The following is a 7,953-nucleotide window of genomic DNA, read 5'->3' as shown; positions in this document are numbered from 1 at the left end:
TACATATTGGTGTACACGTAAGAGAACCCTTGGCAGTTGGAAATTGAAGAAGAGTAAGAAATGCCGCTGCCTTTCTCGCATTACAAACGTAACTATAAAAATAAAAATTATCACACGAGTTTTTGTATCCCCCCCACCCCCGCCCACTACTCTGGAATGACTATGTTTTGAATTGAAATGGTCATTTATTTGCCTCATAATTTACATTGAATAGTAACAATACTTGACGAAATAAACAACAAAAATTTTCCATCAGGGACATGAAATAATAGTAGAACATAAAATATATTAATAATATCAAAATGGTTCCATATAATTACAATTTAAACATTCATTAAATATATAGAGAATCTCCTGCCTCGTTTTTTTTTTACTTTATCAATGAGTCTTTTTTGATATCAAAAAAGAAGAGTAGGAGATTTTATTTATCACCCAATCCCTTCTTACATGCACAAATAGATAAATATAATTCTTTGCTGTAGATTTCACTTTTACTGAACATTACGGCGTAGTGATACATCATTGTTTGACATCAATTCAACCATTGCAAAGTCCTTTATATCGACCCAGTGTTTCCATCAGGGTCAATTGAATAACAATAGTTCATTTTTAATATAAAAAAAAGAAGTAACTTTTAATAAAGTAACTTTAATGAAAATAAAAAAAAGTAGTTCCTTTTCAACTGACCTATCAAATTCATGTAAAGCGATATCTCCTAATGAGATATCGCAGTAGATTATGAAATATATCACACAAACGATATCTACTGTAGAATGTATTATTGGGTGATAAATTATAATATCAAAATGGTTTCATATATAACCTATACAATTTAAACATCCATTAAATATATTATAATATCAAAATAGTTTAATATATAAACAATACAATTTAAACATCCATTAAATATATTATAATATCAAAATGGTTCCATATATAACCAATACAATTTAAACATCCATTAAATATATTATAATATCAAAATGGTTCCATATATAAACAATACAATTTGAGCATGCATTAAATAATATATTATAATATCAAAATGGTTTCATATATAAACAATACAATTTAAACATCCATTAAATATATTATAATATCAAAATGGTTTCATATAGAACCAATACAATTTGAACATTTATTAAATGTCCCATTGTGCAAAAGATGGGTTATCAAATCCGCCATGAAATTGTTGATATCAAACAACAATAGGTATATTATCAAATTGACCGACGTATTGTGTTGACGAGACATTCACTCCTTTTGCATTTAATTTATGGATTAGAAACAAATACACCCTCACTTTAAATCATCAAACAATTTAATATATCAATAAAAGCTACGCCGCCTTTATGTTTGGCAATATTATCATTATATAGGCTACATGCTGATGATTTTATTACGGCCTTTGTGAGGTGTGGATAAAACTGTGATATACATAAAGTCCTGGCCCCAAGTTCACAAAGCATTCTCAGACTTAAGTTAAGAATTTACTCAAAATTATTCGCCTTATTTTAGCTAAAATATAGCCCTTTATAAAATTTTTGTTGTTTTAACATATCAAATACATCAATAAGAAACCATGTGCAAAGTTTTGTGTTTCTGGATCAAAGATATTTCTTATAAACAGTGATTGAAAGTTGAGTAAATTCTTAACTTAAATCTGAGAATGCTTTGTGAACTCGGGGCCTGTTTTATTTAAAGATGCATTATGTAAGATTTCGGTAAAATGTGGTAATTCTTGCTATAATAGATCAATAATAGGTATTAAAAAATTATTGAAAATTTCATCGCATTAATTTATTCTGGGCGAAGTAATGATTGTTTGAAGATGTAGCGTATAGATCGCTTATTATAGTAGCAACGGAACTTGACAACCGAGACTAAGTCTAGATTGTCCATTTTATCGTTAAATTTTTAAATGCTGCAGGTGTTCTAATCCATTTAAATCTCGGCCATCCAATGCTCTAGAGAGCTGATTATATAGGCTTGACATGTGAATAAATGTCTAAATATAATTTATATAATATTTGAGGCCAAAAGAAGGATATACAACAATAGGCAGATTTATCTTTTACATAATGCATCTTTAACGACTGTTTACGTATGAGAGAGAGAGAAATAGGGTTTAACGTCCATTCGACACAAACTAGGTCATTTCGGGACTAACATATGATTTAATTTTATTTCAATAATTCGCTTGCGCGTAGGGGTCTTTGGCAGTGGGAGGAAACCGGAGGGCCCGGAGAAAACCCACGAGGTTGGACAGGCGACCCTACTCCTTGTCACGTACAATCGGGATTCGAAACCACACCAGTTGACTCAATGACAGGCCTTATGATACAGTGCGCACGTGCTAATCATTCGGCCACCCAACCTACATAATGCATCTTTAAAGATTGTTTACGTATGAAATATCAAACAAATTATACAGTATGAAATAAAATACAATTAACCGGAAGTAAACTTTAATGGGCTATAGTAATAATGAGGAAGTAAACTTTTATTGGCTTTCTAACCACCAGGGAATAATAAGCTAATAAGGACACGATTTAATATTGATTTTTAACCGAGATTCTTTAAAAAAAAAATCAAACTTCTGTTAATATTATTCTATAAATTACGCCTATAAGCATAATCTATATTAATTGAATAGATTCGTTGAATAATGTAATAAAATGAAAATCAAAGAGAGAGAGAGAGAGAGAGAGAGAGAGAGAGATGGGTTTAACGTCCACTCGACACAAACTAGGTCATTTTGGGACTAACATATGGTTCAATTTTAGCAGTGGGAGGAAACCGGAGGGCCCGGAGAAAACCCACGAGGTTGGACAGGCGACCCTACTCCTTGTCACGTACAACCGGGGAATCGAAACCATGAAAATCAAAGCCTCTGTAAGTTAGATAATCATATCCAGACTAAAATTGGATAATCCCGGAGGGAATGGCAAGGGACAGGTATAGTCGTTCGGATGGGACTAAAAACCGAGGCTTGCACGTAAAAGAACCCCTGAAAATTGGAATTCGAAATAAGAGTAGGCTGCAGTGGCGCTGCCCGGGCCAAATTTTCATCATAACACACGGTATGCCCATCTTCATTAACCCAGTCAGAGTAGAACCCTATTTCGTTTCATTTTAGTATACTATAATGGCAATTGGTTATTTAAAATCCATATGGCTCGTTTGTGTCCAGCGTTGGAGAATCGGTCTTTCGGTGTAGGATAAAGTCCTCGACTTCGGTTATGCAGGCCTCGGGTTTTCCTTTTTCTCGAATTATTTCTTCGAGGACTTTATCTTGCTTATAAATCGTCTATGTTTACATGTACATAAAATGAGAATATCACAGAATTCCATGTAAGAAAAACCTTATATCATGTTTTCTTCTGGTCAAAAACCCTACCTTGGAAGAATACCCCGTTACAGGTTTAAAGAAAAAACTTTCAGAAAAATACCCCCAAATTCCCATTCATATATCCAAAGCCACCTCCTACTTTCAGACTGTAACTTATTCCGGACATAGAATACCCTTAAAGATCGAAGAGATTTACCGTTACAGGTTTATAAAGAGAAATAATGGTCTGACTCCTGTTATTATATATAGTGGTTTCCCTTTAAACCACAAACAAGGCTCTATATCGTAAAATGAATATTTAGGCCATGTAGAAAAAAGATCCTGGTTCCCAGAGCAAGAATCTGATGACGGAGATTTTGTTTTTAAAATGGAAGCCAAGATGGCTCGGCGAGTAGGACGTTGGCTTTCTAACCTGAAGTCCCGAGTTCGACCCCAACCGATGTCAGCCATTAGCGTTTACAGATGGAGTGTGGGTGTGGGTGATGACCCCGTCTATCCACTTTAGGGAGTGGAGAGGCGGGTGGGGGGGGGCATCTCATCAAATAGGCGTACGGGCACGATGAATGTTGGGGGGGGGGGGGAGTAGAAAATGTGTAGCACCATGGGTCTTTTGTCTGACGTGGAGAGCGGACCAGGAAACCGGTCGCCACATCCTACGTAGACCCATGCATCTTTTCTTACTACATATTTCTGTAGCCTTGTGATCGTCTAGAATTTGTTTCTAGCTGTCTTTACTTCTGCTTCACGTTGTGTATTTACTTCTTACAGTTTCTTAAGACGTTTGTCTTACCAGGAATAACAATGCAACAGTTTGCTTCTACATTTTATATAGCTGAATACAGGTATACAAGCATAGCACAAATTACAATACTAGCTAAAACCATTTCTCAACCCTAGCCAGCCTCGCGGCTGTCTAGGAACTCAGATGGAAGCTCTTTGGAATCTAATGGAAGTCTGACTTAAAACTTTACTGATTTAATTTATAAGACTCCTGCACATCACGCACAGAAAGCCTGTTCATGGCCCTGAACCTGTGCAATTAACGATATGATTGGTTACTTTAAGCTAAATGATTCAATTAGAATAATTCCACTCACGTGTAATTCTGGTGGTAAATTGTGACACCTGTTTTGGTTAAAAAAGCTCTTTTTATGTAACAATATGTCAATTACAGACTAAGTTGATTTAGTACAATTCCACATATGTGAATATGTTTGAAATTACTAACTTGCCAAAGATATTAATTAATGAAATATAAAGCCATCTTATTTCTCTATTCCTTGTCTATAAATTTAAAAACAATGTCGCAACGACGATAGTGCTACACCTGAACCTGAAATCTCACTCTGTGCTAATTTCAATTCCAATCAGACTGTTGGAGCTGCATTCACAAATAATAATTGATGCCCAAAAAGGTCGCACAAAGCAGAATGGCTCCAGACAAAATGTTTTAGTCCATAGTCAATTCAGTACAAATTTGTGGTATTCAATTAAAAAAAGAAAAGCGAAATTAGTGTTTTATTAGATTTCGAACCTTTATTTTGCCAACTAGATGAAATAATAAATTATGTTTTCACTATACTTATCTACCCGAAATGTCACATGCCTCCCCCCCCCCCCCACACACACACCTCTCCCTGGCTCGTATGCCTATGTTTGAATCAAAAAGTTTATTTTCGTCTGTCTCGCATTTCTGGATAAACTAAAGTCTTCGGAGCAGACAATCCATCAGTTTGACCCGGGTATTATTACCATGGGGCGAAGGGGCGGATCCAGAGGGGGGGGGGGGGAGTTGGGATCGACACTTTTTATGAGAAAAGTTTCTCGGCCGTGTGCTTTATCCTTTATCGTCAGATGCGGGACAGGATGGGCACTCAAAGCACGAGATAATGATATAGACATTATGTGATATCACAATTAATGCTTTGCATCCATGAAATTGAATCACAATGTCATTGTATTAATTCATAATAAAAATTAACGTCAAACGAGTTGTAGAATTTCTCTGTTTAAAAAGCTCAAAGTGTATGTATATACGCCAAAATGTCGATAGAGACCATGCGGAAGGAGGGGGGGGGGAGATACATATGGCTCGTACATATGTAAAATAGCACGAAAACGTGTTTGCAGCCGTCAAATATTCTAAATTTTCTTGGGGGGGGGGGGGGGTCCATACGAGGCAAGCTATGCTTCTTCGCCTCTCGAGGAAGACTGGCGCCGCTGTCTGTAAACCCGAAATTTTTTCGGGCATTTCGGGTTCTGCCCCCCTAACTGTCATCGAGCCCGTACGCCTATATGTATATATATATGGATATAGCTGATCAAAAGGTGATACCGTAGTTATACTGAATAGACCCCAGTTTTATATCAACATGAAATGAAATGAAATGGGGTTTAACGTCCTACTGTTCTGCTCCTATGCTGGGCTATCGAAGACGGGCATACACCATACAGTGTGCTATGAGGGAAATTTTGCCCGGGCAGCGGCACTATCGCCTACTCTTATATCGAATTCCAACTGCCAAGGGATCTTTTACAGGCATTCCAATGTATACACGGGACCTCGGTTTTTCGTCTCAACCGAACGACTAGACAGCTGTCCTTGTCAGGCCCTCCGTCCTGCATCACTGACAAGGGCGAACCTCGCCGGAAAATCTGGACGAACTTTCTCGGCCAATGCAGGGATCGAAAACCCGACCTCCAAGCTAGCGAGCCAGCGTCTTACCCACTTAGCCACCGTGACCCCCCCTACACCATTTCAAATTGATTAGCAATGAATATTCGCTAGGCCACTACAACACTCAAAGGGGTGACAGTGGTGCGGGTTAATCAGTTCGCAATATTTACCTTTAATCCAGCGTTATAAGAAGGCTTTCGCAATACCCCTGTGAAACAGATTGACATTATATTTCAGTGACAATTCACGAGATCTTAACAGGTCTTAAAATTTTAGACTGATGAGGAAATCCGGGGCCTCATGACAGGTCGTAACTTTTTTGGTTTACGACTGAATCCGGGACCTCATGACGGTTGTTAAATAAACCCACAAAAAAATGAGTTATATTAGTTCCAGTTGACTGTTTAATGGTTCCCATAAAATAAATATGTTGATTTGTATTAAAGATATATTCCCGCGTGCAAACTGGGTGATTTAATGGTATATAATTTGTCATAATTTTGCTTCAAATCCTTCTCAAACATTGCAATTGCCAAGGAATGCCCTGCTATAAAAATTCGATCAAACCAGGTCATGTTTAAGTCACGTGACTTACCTCTCTCGGAAGTCAAAGGAGAATTCATTGCATACATAAGACGATGTTGTCTTTAATCACGTACTATTTATTACAAATATCGAATCCTAATTAAATTCTCGGATTATCCACAACCCGCGTATTTTCCCGTCATTTTTATCTCCGAAAGTGTTGTACGTCTAACTCTTCATAAAGTTTATCAACTTGTACATCACGCGTGCAGAAATTCCTAATCGCCGGGCTGTCGATTAGGGGAACCCTTACATTTTTGTCCTATATATGCTCCATGAGTGTTTTTCGGGGAATCCAGTATTTTTCTAGTAAGATTGGATATCTCTACTTTCCATATATACCAAATTGCCATACTTTTATTAGAAATAACTACCCGATAAATACTTTTCTGGGAACCCATCTTTAATGTCATTTCTGTAATTGTATGCGGCTCCTCGTGGGCGTTTTTATGCAATAAATTTACTTACTTATTTTCTTTAGCTCAATTTTCGTCAAGGTCACTGAGATGTAACTAAGATTAGGGCAGACGATTGTTGGCGAGAGTAGGTTAGGGCTAGGGCTAGGTCCAGGGTTAGGGTTAGGATTAGCGCTAGCTAACTTGAACAAACTTGAAGTTGGCCTTACCAATTAGATCTAACCCTTCACTAGCTGAGTCGCTGTATAAAAGTATAGACCGTTTAACCCCATTTCCATGTCTCGAAAATGAAATATCACTATAAATCTTTCCTTCAACCCAGTTCAACCCAGTCGGAGCAGAACAGTAGGACGTTAAACGCCATTTCATTTCATTTCTTTCCTTTAAAAAATTAGATCACGAAGGACCACGCCATAGATACCACATTCTTAAACATCGTTATATTCATGTGGTCATTTACAAAACAAACAAAATTCGCTATTGATATTAGCTTTACCTTTATATTTCCCCGATAGGCGCGTTTTTAATTAAATAGACAAACTATTTACCAGGAAAATACTTTTGTTACCAAAACCACTATATCTGTCGAGAGATTTAAAGGAATACCTTTCCATAATATTATACAAACTTTTAACACAGCCTCCATAATGTATAAACTCATACGAGACGATGAATAGACGAGTATTGCATAGCGGGGTTTCGACCTACTCTTATTTCAATCTCCGTTTGTCAGGGGATCTTTAACATGATATCGATAGTCTACTACGGGACATCAGGGGTGGATCCAGGAATTTTTGCAGGAGGGGGTTTGCCAGGTTCCTGAGACAATGCATCTCATTTGAGGGAGGGAGGTCTCCCCCCCCCACCCCCAGTTGTAAACATTTTTGAGAAATATATGGTTTTCTATCGTCATTTTGGCGTAC

This window comes from Patella vulgata, chromosome 6, assembly GCF_932274485.2.
Source record: "Patella vulgata chromosome 6, xgPatVulg1.2, whole genome shotgun sequence".
Lineage (NCBI taxonomy): Eukaryota > Metazoa > Mollusca > Gastropoda > Patellidae > Patella > Patella vulgata.
Note: the sequence above shows the minus strand (reverse complement) of the source record.